The following is a 19,164-nucleotide window of genomic DNA, read 5'->3' as shown; positions in this document are numbered from 1 at the left end:
GGATAATTTGGGATAAGTTCGGGCCTATTTATTGCGACAATTTTCAAAATCTATAAGGTGAAATGTGTCGTGGGGATGTGCGGCAGATTTGGGGTTTATTTTCAGCCATTTAGTTTAGACTCTGTTGTATTTTTAGCCATTATTTTATTGACCCTCAGTGTCATGAAAATTAGGTTTAAGAAGGGTATTTTTCAATAATTTTCTCGAAAAAGTAAAAAACTTTTTTCAGTCCAAAAGTTGATACAATTTTGCCCCGGGCAATTTTGGGTCTGTTTTATTCAAATTTGGTTTAAAATCGCATCCTTACCCAACTTGAGAAGGTTCCCCCGGGGTGTGTGCAAATTTGCAATTTATAGGCCTACACTCATCATTAGTAAGCCTAAAATCAAAGTGTTAATACCATTAACACTACCATGGCCCGTTTTGTCGTGATGACTGGCTTCCAAAATGTAGGCCTATTTTAAATTATAAATCTGGTCCCGCTAGAGGTGTGTTTTTACCCGCGGAGGTCTCTCCCTCGGGTTCGTGGATGTGCCACAGTTTTGGGGTAGGCCTACCTTTTCAACGACTATGATGGGTGGGTTTACAGCGAAGACCAACTTTTGGGCGCATTTTGGCAAAAGTGCCCTTAAACAAGCGTCACCTTAGGCCAACTGCATGGGTGACTTTGATCCCCGCGGTACAAATGTTTTGAAGAGACCCGCCCGAGGTGTTTTTATAAAAAAAATGGTCGGGCCTGCTAAAAAACCTCCCGGAATCAAGCATGGGTAGGCATACCAAAATGCCTTGAGACCCCCCCCCCCCCCAACCCAGCGCCGGGACCTCCATGACATGATATTCTCCGCGAGTCCACCAGAAAATATAAAAATATAACATTTTGATAGCCTAGGCCTATATTTGTCTGTAAACCTTTCTTGTAGTTGTAGGCTACCGCGTATGTCTACCGTGATGACAGTAGCGTAGCTGCCGGGGGCAATTGCAAAATTGCCTATTTGGGCCCCCCCCCTAGTGCAAGGAAAAAAAGAGGGAAAGAGGGGGGGAAGAGGAAAAAAAGCGAGGGTGAGAGGCGGGGCAGCCTAAGAGATGGGGAATCCAAACGATATGCAATACAGCTCAATAGCCCGCTCAATAGGCCTACCATATATTATTTATCAATAAGCCTGGCAAAAATTGTCTATTTGGGCCCCCGCCCCCAGTGGGAAAATTTGGTGGATTTGGGCCGCGCCCCATAGGGCCTACAGTCTTGCCCCTCCTGGAAAAAATCCCAGCTACGCCGCTACGTGATGATGTTGCAAAGTTGCGGAAGTTCATTCATAAATTTCCCATTTCCACTCGACAACAACAGGCCAGCACGCAGCGCGCAGTAGCTAATCCCCGAGCTAATCAGAGACATGTGCGTTTCTCTTTCAACAGAAAATATGTGACCATGTGACTGACACGATGTAGGCCTACGCTTCAAATAATTATGCTCTCGGCGTCGAAAGTATGAAAATGGAAAATATTTATAATGAACACTCCCTTATTTAGCCACACCTCTCTGTTCCTTTCTCGGGTTGCCTGGTATATATCAGCAAAATCCTACACCTATTGCCTTCCCTTAGTAAAATCCCTGATAAAAACTCGTGATATTGAAATTGAATTTCAGCGCCAGAACTTCCGTCATTCTAGCATCATGGATGGATATGCAGTGGCGCCGCTAGAGGGGGCAGTATTTCCCCAATATTTTTTCTTTCCCACTCAGTTTTTAGGCAAAATCCCCACAATTATGTAATTTTCCACTTTTTGCGGCAATTTAGTGCAATGATTTCCAAGTGCCCCGTCTCAAATTCACTTCCCCCATGCCCCGCGAAAAAATTCTGGTTCCGCCACTACGGGTATGGCCATAGCTAGGGGCTTTCCCACCCCACCCCAGTTGCCCTTGGTTATGCTGGACGTATGAGAAATTTAGAGCTTGTTCAATTCCACCAATTTTAGAAATTTTAAAGGTATATACAGTGTATATAGCCTATTAAAACGGATCACAGTCAAATAAAATATCGTAGGCCTAATAATTTTACCACTGGCATTTATTGAGCTGCTCACTTCTTGAAAATCCTATGGTTTAATATTGATATTATACAATTGAGCTCCTTGTCAAGCTCCTCAGTACACATAGGAGAGTGACTAACTGAGCTCCCGCTATATATTTTCAGAAATGAAGGCCTGGCCTATTAAATGAATAATTAGGATTGAGGCAGCCTTTTGTTTCATTTTACAGAACTTTTTTAATCCCCAAAATTAGTGTGTTTTTTTTTAATGGGGAGTAGGCTTTTAAAACGAAATTCAAATTTGGCAATATTTTCCATTGCTTAACGAATTGATCTGCGTGAAAATGCCTAAACATGTGGCCAGAGCGGGATGAGTGGTATAAAAATCTTAACTTGTGAGAAAGGACGTAGGCCTATGGGGTTGTATGAGGCTGTGGATCACGAAATGCCCCCTTTAATGTGTGCTAGGTAAAGTCATTCTTCCTCCCTTTCGACTTGCCAAAATTTATTCCTCCCCGGCCCCGGCTTGCCAAAAATTGCTTTCTCGAAAGGCTGTGCAATCAGTACCGGTATTAGCCTACTAATTAGGCCTATAAGCCAAAATTTCCAAGCGACTCGCTAAAAATCGCTTGCCTCCCGTCTCGGCCAGCCAAAAATTGCTTGTCCCCACCCCCTGGACTGCCAAATTTTTGTGGCCCCCTCCCCCTTGGCCTGCCAAAAATGCCCCCACCCCTTTGCATATGCCTAGGCATATATGCCAATTTTTTGGGATCCCCAATTTCCATACCCATACCTTAAATGGATTTCTAAATATCTACCTGTTGCAAGCGCAGCAAGCATGAAAATGTGCACATTTTTTTCGCGCCCTAACTACCCACCCCCCACATTTTCCCTCCCATGCACCAGGTTCATTGGCGCTAGATTTTAAGCTAGAAAATACCTAAATATTTTAAAATCCAAACTCGGCAACACCCGGCGGCAACACCACAAATAGAGCCCGTCGTACATGTCGTACGTAAACAGCGTGTGTAAAAAAAAAATGAGAGTGCCACTTTTGTCCAAAAAATTTCGAATTTTGGCCTTGAGCAGCGACAATCAGAGGTAAGAAAAACACAGTATGACGCAGCTTGAAATATAGAATCACTATATCAATTTTGAAGTTTGTACTTCAAAGCACAAGCCGAAACGAGGTGAAATGGTTCTAAAAAATATTGATTTCGCTGTATCTTTTTATCGCGAAACTAGACAATTTGACAGCAGCGAGTCGGAAAAATAGCAAATATCTCAATTTTCTGCTATCGAAATAAAAATTTAAATAGCACCTGCATATAGAAGAGGGTTTATAGAAATAATGTAGGTCAGAATTTTGTCTATGAAATCGTGCACGGAATTATTATTACTGGTTACAAAACGACATACAAGTGGAGGCCATTTTACTTCAAATTCGGCCAACATGTAAGCTTACTAAAACAAATCGAGACAAGCAATATCAAGAATGAATATGCACATTCTTTTATTGACTTGTTTGTAATGTGCGTCGTAGTTCCCAACAAAATCGCCACTTCCACTGAGAAATTATGGCCATGTTCCCAAAAATCTTGATGCTCCGGATATTGAAAAAAAATTGAAATGTTTGAAAAGTACATTTCTTTTTGAGCCAAGTGGAAAATTCAAGCATAATAATAACCCTTACACTTTCAGCTTTTAGACGTAGTTTGCGTTTTCTCTCTACGATATTTATTTCCAGAAATAGATAATTTTAAAGGGGGCTACATGCAGTCTCATTCTGGATCGATCATTACAAAGTTTAGTATAACCTTAATGATAACTCAACACCATTATTATGCTGTCTTTTGGTTGACCGAAAACAAGGCAATACCATTTACCGGCTGAGTGAATATATAATAATGTTGCCAAATGAATATGAAACACAAAATGCCTTTGCTGAAAAAAATGCGATTGCTGCCTATACTGAATATAGTACAAGTGCAGTCTACAAATACCGCCTATTGAAGGTTAATATTTAAAGACGGTCTACTGAAGATAGCATAAATGATGTTTATAGAAGATGGCAAAAATAATGTGTACTGGGGATAGCGTAAATGCTATCTACTGAAGATATTCACTCGTTGCCTACTGAAGATAGCGTAACTGCTGTCTACAGAAGATTGCTTAAATTGAAGGTAGTATGCTGTCTACTGAATGTATATAATATAAATGATGCCTATTGAAGATATCATTAATATTACCAACTAAAGGCAGCACAGTGTGCATTAAATATAACAAATGCTACCAGCATAAAATGCCATCTACTGGAGATAGCACATAATACCATTCACAATATTTATATTATGCAGGATGCCATTCTTTCCTAAAAACTAATGTATAACCATTTCGATTGACAGCCTTATCCCCCACTTTACCCCCATCAAAATGCAGCTTTTGGTATCAGGTAAAATATTCAGTATATTTCCAAAGAAATCATCAAAAAACTGTTGAATTAGTCTCGACTGTGGTATGCCACGTTTGAGACTAATTCGACAGTTATTTGATGATATCTTCGGAAATACACCGATTTGAAACTCCTAATTTCAATTTGTTAATGAGAAAAATATAGTCTTTGATATCAATATATTACATAATCATGATGATTATCAATAATAAAAAAATACTGTAGACTACCAGTATCACGCTGTATAAATGTTAGTAATTCCATAAGGAATTAGTCACATTTACAAGAAATATTTACGTGCTCTTTTTATTCATGAATGCTTGAAAGGGACGAGATTTTATGTTATATTTAAGTTTTAAAGAATTTGATTTTCCAAAATATATCGGGTCACCCTCCTTTAAGTATCATATATATATATATATATATATATATATATATGTACAAATAACAATGATTAACTACATTTATCACCATAAATAACTCAAACCTTTTAGATCTAGACATCGACATTGTATCAACTAGGGACATCGTAAAGATGCATTGTCCATGTGAACACCTGATCCTCACGTATGTACATGGAAAACACTGTGACAATACGTTGTGTATTGTCACGGTGAAGACCGTGCTTGGAAGAGTATGCTGTATGCTAGCATACGTATGGTCACGGTGTATACCGTTGTCAAAATACCACGTACTTTAGTACAATAATAACGCCCTCTGTTGGTCATAATTACGTATGTTCAACGTAGTGACGAAATATTTGAGGTAATATGCGACCCCATACAATATAAAAAGCAGAATATTGGTATGTTAAAAATCAAAATGAGGTATGGGGTGGCTACGGGGCGTTATCTCAAAAGATTATTGCTAAGACAATATTGTTCAAGGTTGCGCCGCAGGCTTATAAAGAAACAATGTTGCTCCAAAAACAATAGCGAACAAGCTTAAACTATAAATTAGCCCCCGATAGAGGGCAGGGCCTGAAGAATGAGGGAAACTCTTTCTTGCCCTGCGGGGCCCTTATATTGGGGTCCCATTGGAGTGTTTAGTCGTCGTATGGGAGTCTCCGGCCTCGGGCCTGCCGGCTCTGCGGCCTTGATGTTTTTGGTTGATACTGGGCCCCAGCATCAACAAACAACAATAATCATGAAGCTCCCGTGGCCAAGTGGTTAAGGCATAGGTCTTGTAAACGTGAGGTCCTGGGTTCGATTCCCAGGCGGGATAACTTTTTCTCCTTGTCTCCTTTATTATTTGCGACGGCGAACCTGGTGAAAATTAATGTTTATTTATATAATTCCCGTCGATCATGCCACTGTTTTTCCGTGTTATATTTCCTCACAGGGAGGATGGCAATTTATTTCTCGCATTTACGGCTCTAGCTACTATGGGCTATTTGCGGGGAGGAGATAAGTTTAAGTGACCGCTTATGGGTTCGAGTTTCAACCAGCCTAATCATGAAGCTCCCGTGGCCAAGTGGTTAAGGCATAGGTCTCGTAAACCTGAGGTCCTGAGTTCGATTCCCAGGCGGGATAACTTTTTCTCCTTGTCTCCTTTATTATTTGCGACGGCGAACCTGGTGAAAATTAATGTTTATTTAAACAACAATACGTAACCTTAAGGGTGACGGGCTGTCTCCTATTAAAAAAAAACCTTAATGTTAAAACCTTGAGTAACCTTAAGGGAAGGGGTATGAACGTTTGGACAGTATTTATTGTGGGACATTAGAGCACATCAGACATATCGAATTGCATTCTGAATACGAAGAATGGCCTTCTGATATCAAATAATTTTGATTTTTGAAATTCGCAATGTAATACAGATTTTATGGCAAATCATTAAAAATTGCTATTTTTGATATTTAACAGTACTCGAAGTAAACTTTATAAATCTGATGATTTCTACCTAAAGTGTATGTAGGTGGGATGAAAAGCCGACGATTAATTGAAAACGTTGACCTTTCGTATTGAAGATATGGATTTTTTTCCAAAAACACCAACAAAAATTAGGCCTTTTTGGGAAAAAATCCATATCTTCAATATGAAAGGGCAACATTTTCAATTGATCGTCGGCTTTTCCTCCCAGCTACATACACTTTAAGACTATATCATTAAATTTATCAAATTTACTTCGAGGACTGTTATATATCAAAAATTTGAAAAATATCAAATTTTAATAATTTGTCATAAAATTTGTATTATATCGTGAATTTCATAAAATGAAAATTGTTTGATATCAGAAAGACATTCTTCGTATTCAAAATGCAATTCGATAGGTCTGATGTGCTCTCATGTCCCACATAAAATGCTGTCGAAACGCTCAAAACGCTCATTCCAGTTCCCTTAATGTAATGACCTTGAAATGTAACTTCTAAAAATACTAGTTTTTATATTCTATAGTGTTATATTACCTAAAATATTTCTTCACTACGTTGAAAATACATTTTAAAGTGAATTATGACCAACAGAGGGCGCTATTACTGTACTAAAGTACGTGGTATTTTGACGACGGATATACCGTAACCATACGTATGCTAGCATACAGCATACTCTTCCAAGCACGGTCTTCACCGTGACAATACACTACGTATTGTCACAGTGTTTTCCATGTACAATATGTGTGCATTGGTTCATGAAATGAGTAACATAATGGACTAAATGTTTACATTGTTTTAACCATCGTAGCTTGAAAATGCAATATTTTAAGAAATAGGTTATCTACCATATGTACCTCCAGCCTTTAGAGCAACATTTTAAACTTTACACAACCATCTGCCTCATTTTCTTGTTAAAAATTATGATTTTCATACGACTGTAGTGCACGTTGATGTCTCAATAAACCCAATAAAACAAAATCCTACCCTATTTATGACAACATCACAGGTTTTGCACACTAAGTTGACTGGCTGTAAGGAACTTGCTGAGACATGTAATAGAAGTGGTCCGAAGAAAGGTATTTTCAACATTTTAAAACAGCACGTTTTTCTTCAAATAATTTCATTTGAACTGGATTTTTCATAACTGCATTTTTTTCATATTATTGTATATGATTTTTGTTTTTTATATTATTTCAAAAGCCAAGGGCTTCAAAATCTCAAGAAATCACACAATATTGCTTTAAGGATTTGAAAAGCTTCTCTCCTCAAATATTCCAATACTTGTGTTGTTTGCAATTTTCCACTCTCTGAGGACCTCATGTCACCTTGTATGTCTATGTTTTTACAGCTATGTGCATAATTGTAATTAATGTCAACATTCTTAACATACTTCCTGGCATTTTGACAACATTCTTAGCACCTCGTGACATTTTGACAGTGTTGGTCTATATTTTTGAGAAGCTCTCTTAAAGTTGTCAGCCTTTTTGAAAAATGTATTACATCTCATATTGGCCATTGGGGTATTGAAAGTGTAGCAAATAAATCTACTAGTTTATGATAACTTTGTCTAGAAAATATTAGAAAATTACATTATTTTAAACAACAAAAAGCAATTAATTATACGTCCTATTGTCCTAGAGATGTCATGTTTGAGACCTAATAAAGTGCACTGAACTGGACTGGTATAACCTGGACAAAACTCAATTTAGATAAAAAATTGAATTTGGCTATTATCGTTCGGCTATAATTATATAATGAGTCGGCAATTTGTTAGAGTGATATGCTGTTTATCAATTTGTTATTTGTTTTGTTATATTCTGCCATTTAGTGGGTGCTTCGGTGCTGCATCATAATTCCTAAGGTTTATCATTTTCAAGGAGCATAATACACCGTAGATTTTGTGATTAAGGTTTATCATGCCAAAATCCATTTCACTCTAACACATTACAAACATTTGGTATAACGTACAGCCAGAGCATTTCAGAATTATGTCTCTTCAGAATAATGGATTTGGAATTACAAGACAGCCTTAATGAATGAATCGTGGATTACAGAAGCACTGATAGATTGAGCACTATAATGAAGAGCTTTGTTTCAAAAACCCTTATATCCACTTGAGCAGTTTTGAGAAATAATCAAAAAATCATCAAAAAACTTACTGATATAAGGGGGGCTTTCAACAAAAGAAGTTTTTGGTAGGATGCTTATCCTACCCAAGCATCCCACCAAAAACTGCGTTTGTTGCAAACCCCCTTATATCAGTGAGATTTTTGATGATTTTTTAGTGATTTCTCAAAATTTCTCAAGTGGATGTAAGGGGTTTTGAAACAAAGCTCTTCATATACGCATTAGGTGTTACACAACTTTAGACAATCTCCAATGTTCTGTCTCAATTCTAAAACTAATCAAAACTGACATCTTCCAACGCATCGTTTCTTTGGCAAATCTTCTAAGATTTATTTTACAATGTTGACATGATGTCTCATTTTTTTCTGTCACCTGGAAGCTTACTCAATGATATCAAAAGGTTGAATACGAAATCAAAGACTTCCCCAGTATGTGAAGGGTAAAGAGGATAATGGGGAGGCAGAAAGAGGAAGTGCGTAGCATGGCAGCTGGTGTAATGTACATGATAAGTTTCTATCATTGATATGCCTTCAGGTTATCAGCCAAGTAGGTGAAATCAATACTCATATGTGCCCTAAAGGATGCCGTTGAATTTAAGCTAAGTGTTTCGTACTTGTCTCTCTTGTACACTTCTAGCTACTTCTGAAAGGGTTCAGGTCTTGTTTTATCATCATAATACACCCAGGGATAGTACACTCCCATCTTGTTTACGTACAAACAGCAAGAGCTCCAATATCCATGGTAATGCAGTTTTAGTACCTGATCTTTTGTCTATTAAACATGTTTAGATTGAAATTATTGATTCCATCATTCATGCTTTCAACATTTGATTACAGATATAAATTGGAATAGTTTGTATAAAAAGGCTTTGAACATCTATTTAGCAGGTTTTATATTATTCCATAAATTATATCTACTGACGATAATACAAATTCTGAAGATGGCATAAATACTGTTCACTGAGGTGATATAAGTGATGTCTACTGAAGATAAAACAAATGCTCTACTGAAAATAATACAAATGCTGTCTACTGAATATACTGAAGATAACACAAATGCTGTCTTCTGAAGATAACACAAATGCTGTCTACTGAAGATAACACAAATGCTGTCTTCTGAAGATAACACAAATGCTGTCTACTGAAGATAACACAAGTGCTGTCTAATGAAGATAACACAAGTGCTGTCTAATGAAGATAACACAAATGCTGTCTACTGAAGATAACACAAATGCTGTCTACTGAAGATAAAACAAATGCTCTACTGAAAATAACACAAATGCTGTCTACTTAAGATAGCACAAGTGCTATCTACTGAAAATAACACAAATGCTGTCTACTGAAGATAACACAAGTGCTGTCTAATGAAGATAACACAAATGCTGTCTACTGAAGATAACACAAGTGCTGTCTAATGAAGATAACACAAATGCTGTCTACTGAAGATAACACAAGTGCTGTCTAATGAAGATAACAAATGCTGTCTACTGGAGGTGTAGAAATACTGTATACTAATGATATGAGCACAAATACTGTCTACTGGCAAAAATACTGTCTACTGAAGATTGCTGTCTGCTGAATATATCAAAAGTGCTGTCTACTGAAAGGTTGGAATAATAACAGGGCTGAAACACATATTCTCTTGCCTATAGAATAGAAAGACCTTTGCTGTGGAGCTCCTGAAAAACAAAAACTCATTAATGATACCGCTGTAAATTTTTCTTGTCATTTTTGAATAATGTTTGATTCTTCAAATGTCCTATGTGGTAACAGGGACAGGTTCTTCTCATTAGGGTTCATTAGAGCTGTCCCTTAGGTTCACAGCAGGATCAATGGTACCGTGCAGTATATCTTTGCAGGGTTGCCAAAACTATTCGGCCCAAATCACAGTACGAATTATCAAAAAGTCGCCCAAGTTTCTCTTTGGTTTATATGGGACAGGATACTACAAAATGTCGCAGAAGCTAATGTCGGAAAGTCTGACACTTTTTAACTATTTCTAGCTTTTGGGACAGAAAACAATCAAAAGTCATGAGGAATATCGTCAAAATTTGCTCAATTGGGCTACCAAATCGCGGGTTTGGTAAATCTGCATCTTTACTTTTAGTTTACCACTTTACATCTATTTGGCTCTGCTGATTTATGCATTGCATTGTACTAACAAATAGTACCAGAATTCTTCATTCACACTTTCCTTTAAGATGCGCTTGTCTTCACGGGCACCGTTCTAATATACACGAGTAATAGTGACAGCACCGGGATTTCTTTTTCAAAAGGGTATATGTAGAAGGAAAGTGAACGAGGGGATCTGAAATGTTGAAACATTTTGGCAAAAAATAAATGTCTAATTCTAAATAATGTTTCATTTTGACTGGGAGGCAAGTGAGAGGAAATTCCTTGGTTTGAATTATTTTTGTATAATATTTTTTTAAAAACGTTGAAATAATGAGGTATCTGCCTCAGACATAACAAATCGAAACATTTTACCAGAACAACAAATAAAAACCAAGAACCATTGCTTTATTACTTTACAATGTGACAGTGCTGGATAACCCATGGGCTCTCCATGGTGCTAGAAGGAAACCTTGACTGCATGGGTATTAAACATTGAGTCAGTGGGCATTATAATCAAGTAAACACCACACAAAAAGAAATTCCGGACTTTTTAACGTGATTACGCGATTGATTCTAAAACATAGAAATTGATAATTAACGTGGTAATAATTTGGATAGCTTGCGTTTGAGTTCTCGATTTTGAAAGTTGCAAACTCACTCAGATCACGGTGTGTAAAATTGCTTAGCTTGCTATTTGTTATAAGTGAGTGATCGTCAACAACTGTCATCGATCAGTAAAAACTTGCCCTGATCATTATATTTTGAATTGCGAGAGCATTTTGCGTGGTTAAGTGTACCTTTCTACACGGTAATAGACAGTACAAGCTTATAAATAGCACAAATTTTCTCAAAATTATTAAAATCTGGATGATTTGCAATTTGTTTGACACAAGTGGGGTATCAAACATTAGTTATTAAAATTTATATCAATTTTAATGTGCTTCAATAATCGTGTAAAGAATAACCTCTCAAAATAGGGCGGACTTTCTTTTTGTGTGATGCTTAGCCGGTATATTAAAGATAAAGAATCACTTCCAATTACCCTTCCTAATGGCATTATTTCAACAGAGCAGTTATTGTAATAACCAATAAGGAAACAGCAATAATGTAATTTAAAGGGCGGCCATATTTGAAGGCTAACATTTACCTGTTTCTGTAATTAGTGGAGAATTACACTGATTATAATCAGTAATACTTATTACTTTGTCTCTTCTTCAGCTAGTATATTTTCTGGTCCAAAGCAGTGTGATAATTGCCGCACCAGATAGCTAAGGAACAAAGACTGTGTTTGGACGTTTTAATGAGACATTTCGCTTATTATTTGAATTAAGGCATCAGGACGTCATCGATAATAAAGGCTCACTTTTATCTACTAACGATGTTTTATTGTTGTAGAAGTAATTAGAGTTTGACCTCACCTTATTACGATATGGCGATTTGAATAATTGTGATCTATAATGATTAATAATTCTTCTGCTTTGAGAATTATTCCAAATCTTTTATTGCCATCATCCTGATCGCTTTTGCGACCATCTCCATTGGCCTCACTCCCCTGCACCACGCTCCTCCAAATCATCAGTAGGCAATATTACCATCGTTTTCTCTCCATTTTATGAACACAAAGTTCGAAATAATGTTAACTATAAATGTTCATTCTTATTATAGTACATGCTTCTTTTTTCTCAAAATCTCTTAAAGCACACTTGTACTAATAGCATGACTAAAACGAAACGTTGACATAAATTTATTATGTAGAGAAATGAAGAGAAATGAAGAGTCTGGTAGCAGAAAACTGAACATGAGCACAGGAAAATATGAAAACATTCGGAAGGAAGAAAATGCAATGAGATGAAACAAATGAGGTAGAAAGTAAAACAAATAAGAGCTCTGTAATTGAGAATATGAACATGTTTAACTAATAACATAATGCAATATGGAAATCAAATTGTAAATTATCCAATTTCACTATTGCCTATGTTCTATGTTCTCAATCTGTCTTGCGTGTATCTTGTTAGGGAGATAATTGACAGGCAGAAGTGAGCAAATACATCTTATGAAGACTAAATTTAGCAGATAGAAAATATGGTGGGATGAAGGTGAATGTGTCAATTCACACACACTATTTGTTTGAACAGTTTTCATTGGATACATTAATTTGAAACTACATGATAAGGATATAAAAATAATACTAAAAATAATATCGAATTTATAAGGCAAATAAGTAGTGAAGCATTTAAGGCTTGCCCAGGCTTGACCACACTTTATTTCCATAGTTAACTACTTCAGCAATATCCTCTTCTAAGTCTGTGCAGGAAAAACAAAATGAACTCAATTTGTTTGACACAAGTGGTGTATCAAACAGCAGTTTATACAATGTTTCGAACATTTATATCAATTTAATGTGCTTTAATATTCGTGTCAAGAATAACCTCTCAATGTAGGGCGGACCTTCTTTTTATGTGATGTTTAGTAGCCGGTATATTAAAGATAAAGAATCACTTACAATTACCCTTCCTAATGGCATTATTTCAACAGAGCAGTTATAACCAATAAGCAATAATAATAAGGAAACAGCAATAATGTAATATAAAGAGAGGCCATATTTGAAAGCTAACATCTACCTGTTTCCGTAGTTAGTGGAGAATTACATTGATTATTATTGTGTCTCTTCTTCAGCTAGTATCATTTCTGGTTCAAAGCAGTTTGATAATTACCACAGCAGATAACTAAGGAACAAAGACTGTGTTTGGACGTTTTAATGAGCCATTTCGCTTATTATTTGAATTAAGGCATCAGGACGTCATCGATAATAAAGGCTCACTTTTATCTACTAACGATGTTTTATTGTTGTAGAAGTAATTAGAGTTTGACCACACCTTATTACGATATGGTGATTTGAATAATTGTGATCTATAATGATTAATAATTCTTCTGCTTTGAGAATTATTCCAAATCTTTTATTGCCATCTTCCTCATCGCTTTTGCCACCATCTCCATTGGCCTCACTCCCCTACACCACGCTCCTCCAAATTAGTAGGCAATATTACCATCGTCTTCTTGTAATTTTATAGACATTTTCCTCAACAAAAAGTTTTAAAAAAAAGTAAACTATAAGCGTTCATTCCTTTCCTAATACATGCTTCTTTTTTCTTAAATCTCGTAAAGCACACTTGTACTAAGGGGTTTGTCATTTTCTTCGGAAGGGGGTGGGTCATGAATATGTCGGTGATCGGAGTACATTTTTATGACCCCCACCCTATCGCGGGCTAAATATTTTTATGACCCCCCCCCCCCCTCCGTTCTGCATACACAGACTGACGACAAATTATTCATTGCCGGAACAAAGGCGCGAAGGGGGAAAAACTTCAATGCGAAGAAAGTGTGCAGAGCGCGTTAAAATTGTAATCATAAGTGTAAAGAATGCGCGCAGAACGCGCAAAATTTTTGAATCGTATAACTAAATAAGATTATGCATACATTTTTATCGCAAGTCACCAGCCCTTAATAATTCTATAACCCCCTAATTTTGGTGTAAAAAAATATAACCCCCCTCTACTTTTGGTCAAAAAAATCTATGACCCCCAGTATATTCATGACCCACCCCCTTCTGAAGAAAATGACAGCCCCTAATAGCATGACTAAAACGAAACGTTGACATAACTTTATCATGTTTATTATGTAGAGAAATGAAGAGTCTGGTAGCAGGAAACTGAACATGAGCACACGAAAATATGAAAACATTTGGAAGGAAGAAAATGCAATGAGATGAAACAAATGAGGTAGAAAGTAAAACAAATAAGAGAATATAGCTCTGTAATTGAGAATATGAACATGTTTAACTAAGAACATAATGCAATATGGAAATCAAATTGTAAATTATCCAATTTCACTATTGCCTATGTTCTATGTTCTCAATCTGTCTTGCGTGTATCTTGTTAGGGAGATAATTGACAGGCAGAAGTGAGCAAATGCATCTTATGAAGACTAAATTGAGCAGATAGAAAATATGGTAGGAGGAAGGTGAATGTGTCAATTCACACACACTATTTGTTTGAACAGTTTTCATTGGATACATTAATTTGAAACTACATGATAAGGATATAAAAATAATACTAAAAATAATATCGAATTCATAAGGCAAATAAGTAGTGAAGCATTTAAGGCTTGCCCAGGCTTGACCACACTTTATTTCCATAGTTAACTACTTCAGCAATATCTCTTCTAAGTCTGTGCAGGAAAAACAAAATGAACTCACTCACTTGTGACACTATATATAGACTACTTCCTTGAAACCCGTCTGTGGAATAACCAAAGTAGAGAGCATTGTATAATTTTATTAACTTAGGCCACATAAAAAAATCAATTCATTTCACATCCGCCTCCCTCCTTACTTTCTAGGTTCATAAAAATGATTTTTTTTTTCAATTTTCATATTAAATTTAAGTTTTTAATATTTTAGAAAAGTATTAATGCCTGTAAACACGTTTGTTAGTCAACATGAATCACTTTCAAATGTTTTGTGGAACTCTTAAGGGTTAACCCTCATTATCTTAAAATAGAGAAAGACCACATCGTTTTCCCCAAAGATGTTAAATTTTTTTAAATCATGTTTATTTTTCTTCCATGAATAATGTTCAAAGGAGAATGACCAGATTTCCTCATGTGCTGTTTCCACCACTGTTTAATGATCTCGGCCCTATATATAAATAAATTTACCCCTTTTCTAGAAACCACCTTTGCAATCAAATTTGAGCCCATTTGTTTGCACTACATTATGTAACTTGACTAATGCTTTGCAAATCAAAAAGAAAAATTGAAATATCTCATTTACTTTTTTAATTATGAATTTTTAATTAAATTCGGGAAAATGGCATTTTTTGGGTATTTCCGAAGCTACACCTTTTGTTAATTAAAATGATTTTTTCAAACATAGTGACCCAAAAACAGTTCCTTTTGGTTTTAATAGGTAAAGAACATTCCAGGCTACCATTAAACATTAAAAAATTTAAAACAAAACAATTCTATATTCATTTTAAGTTCAGATTTCCGGAAATTCCATAAGATTTCCCAAACGGGAAATATGCAATAACTCCGGAAGGGAAGGTAGTATGAAGGTCAAACAACCACCAAAATGTGTATTTTACCCACACTATAATATTATGCCAATAACTCAATTTGGCCAAAAGTGGATGTAAGGGGTTTTGAAACAAAGCTCTTCATATACTCACAGTTTAATTTTCTTCAGTGGTGCCAATAATTTATGGTAAAACCCAATGTACATTTAATATGTTTGTTAGGTATTGAATTAAAATCTTGACTGGAATAAATAAATGCTCTCTGAAATGTAGGATGTTATTTCATGAAGTCAATGACATGTTATCGAGAGTTATTTATAGTAAAGCATATGTAGCATTTTCTTATAAAAGGACATTTGTGGCATGATTCAATGTGTCCAGGTTTGTTATTATTATAAGTAATGGGTTATTGTAAGATTTTATCATGAGAAGGCTCTGAATTTTCTTTTCTTTTTTCTTTCAAAATTTTGATTTTTACACAATTGCAATGTACGACGTACTTTGATGAAGTATAAGTATCCTGCCTGCAAAAAGCAAGACTAAAGTGATGTATTTTTGTCAAAATCTGCGATTTTTAAATAAATCTTGGGATCATCTTACTCAATTAGTTTGGGTCAAAATTTAAAGGGAATATATTTCATATCATCTCTTTCTTTTTTCTCATAAAATGACAAGAATCATTTTGAGAAGAATCATATACGTATGCAGCAGTAGCAATACTGTCAAATCGAATGCACACTATGTTTCTCCATTTTAACTAGAGGGAATTGTCAAAATAATGCATGTTACAATCATTCCACACACCCCACAAAGCAATTTCCTTCTTTACATTAATCGTGGTATAAAATGAATTCTCACTTATTACCTATATAGCATAGTGTAATTTTACTAAGTGCACCATGCAGACATGTTTCAATGTAATCATGCATTCTATTCTGCCAAGAGAGAGAAATCTCATAGGGATTCTTAGCAAACAATGTGATCACTCAAAGCCAGCCAATATATTGGGCTTGAATACTTAGCACAGAATGCATTTGACAATATTGCAATCAATGTATGATTCTTATTTAGGCCAATGGAACAGAAATAATATGTACTAGTTATGAGGGATTGAAAATCTGTTGTGGACTGGATTTTTCATTTTCATTTGCTAACAAAATCGCACTTTCTTTGGTATATTTTTAAATATGTACCTTTATCTTTTTGTCCAGCTAAGTGCATGGGTGCCAGGGAGAGGTTCTCCGTAATACCTTTTACTAAACAGGAAAGTGCCATCTTCAAGACCCACTTTTCAAGCTCTTTTTATGTTCTCAAATTTTACATTAATTTTGTTGACCCATAAAACCTTTTCAAAAAGACACTACAATCATAGCAAAACCTATTTAAATAGCGGATATGTGGCTATTTATATGTGTTATGGATATTCTGAAATGCCCAAGAATGCTGAGGTGGCACCGGTCAGTTTCTGAATCAGTAGGTCTTGACGATATAGAAACAACAAAAAGACAATATTGTACGATGCTACCTTTGGAACGTAAGACAATTTTCAGGTCCATACTACTGTATTTAGACAATTTTCAGCTCCATACTAAATCTTTATTTCTCTTGAGTCGGTGAAAGTGTTGTACAACCTTTAGATTATTTTCTGACTTCTTGTTATTTTGTTGAGGTAAAAGCTGTGCCAAGTAATGACAGAAAAGTCGTTGACACAGATGCCGGTATACATTTGGTTGAATATGCATTGATGTGATATATCATATGTAAGATGCTAATGCGTTGCCAGGATCCTGATATAGCATTCTAACATAGACAATATGGATTTTACAATAAGATGGTGAGATGACACTTGAGCTCACAGTTCTGACAGGAAAATATTTATACAAGTGCAGAGCTTTACTATATTTGGTAATATTATTTTCTTAGATAACTTGAATCTGTTTACATAGGCTAATCAAAATTCATAGGGTAAAAGTCACACGTATGTTTCGTAGGCGTTGGGGTATAGGATTTTTTTTTGTCTTTTTAGTGAACTATTCTATTGCATGACATATCCACATGTTTCTAGCATATAATGCACACATTATACTACGAGCCTGAAACTACATAAAGCTGATGTAATAGCACCCTGAATTACCATTATTCCCATAGACTTGCATGTAAATTCTGATGTAAACGACTTTTTACAAAACACTCACAAATTAAAAAGAAGCGTTTCGTTTGTCATAAACTTGGTACAATATGTTTTTTAAACATCAAGGTGTGTAATGCAATAAACTATGTCCCTTAAATGATCAAACTTGCCCTTTGAATTATAAAATATACGCTTTAAGCAAAGCTGAGTCAGGACTCCTCGGGTCTATGGAAGACAACATATTTGATTGAATATTATCCAGTACTTAAAATCATGAAGTTTTTTTTATTAAATCTAATAATGAAACTTACTTAATACTTGCCTTGCTACATCAAACTTCTTCATGCATGGGACCTGACCATCAACAAACTAGCCATCTATCATGTGACCCAGCTTAGTGAGTCAGTTGCCTGAAAACGTTTGATGATATCAGACAACTAGCAAGTCAGTTCTAGAATTAGATTTAATCCACAACAAGTCAGACATGATATTTATTAATGATAACTCAACACTATTATTATGCTGTCTTTTATGTGACCGAAGACAGGGTAATGTCATTTACCGACTGAATGAATATAATGTTGCCAAATGAAAATATAACACAAAATGTCTTTGATGAATATAGTGCGATTGCTGCTTATGCTGAAGATAAAGCAAGTGCTGTCTATTGAAGGTATTATTAATGCTGACTATTGACGGTAATATTTAAAGACTGTCTACTGAAGATAGCACACATGATACCTACAGAAGATAGCACAAATACTGTCTACTGGGGATAGCGTAAATGCTATCTGCTGAAAGTGTTGAAGATAGCATAACTGCTGTCTACAGAAGATAACATAAATGCTGCCTATTGAAGGTATATTATAAATGCTATCTACAGTAAGATATCATTAATATTAACTATTTAAGGTGGCACAGGTAGAATTGAATATAATAAATGCTACCAACATAAAATGCCACCTACTGAAGATAGCACATAATACCATTAATACTGTGTAATTATGTCACAATACATATTATGCAGGATGTCAATTTCTCCTAAAGATTTTAATTGAATTACCATTTTATTTAAGTATCAAGAAATAACAGAAATCTATATATAATACGTCTAGACATCAACATTGTATCAAGAGAATATTGCTAAAAAGAAACGAACGTTGGGAAAGCATTTCGGAAAGTGGACGGTTGATTTTGACCTGTAGATGGAACACTGATACTTTCTTTGGATTTTAAATTCTTTGATTTACCACACATGTACATGGATATTTATCTGTCTTGTGAGAAATCACTTTTTTGTGTTTTTTGATTTGGGTTGATTGTACGTGGGGTTTGTCGGGTGTGTGTGTTTGTGTGTTTGAGTTT

At 35.6% G+C, this 19,164-nt stretch overlaps 1 non-coding gene across 1 annotated transcript; it reads left to right on the top strand.

The window, feature by feature from the left end:
- The first annotated feature begins 5,630 nt into the window (after positions 1-5,630).
- On the top strand, positions 5,631-5,706 carry Trnat-ugu (transfer RNA threonine (anticodon UGU)). Its single transcript has one exon. It is a non-coding gene; the product is annotated as a tRNA-Thr (tRNA).
- The last annotated feature ends 13,458 nt before the right edge of the window (positions 5,707-19,164 follow it).

Source organism: Amphiura filiformis, chromosome 3 (assembly GCF_039555335.1).
Source record: "Amphiura filiformis chromosome 3, Afil_fr2py, whole genome shotgun sequence".
Taxonomy (NCBI): Eukaryota; Metazoa; Echinodermata; class Ophiuroidea; order Amphilepidida; family Amphiuridae; genus Amphiura; species Amphiura filiformis.
Note: the sequence above shows the minus strand (reverse complement) of the source record. Positions and strands in the feature narration are given on the sequence as shown.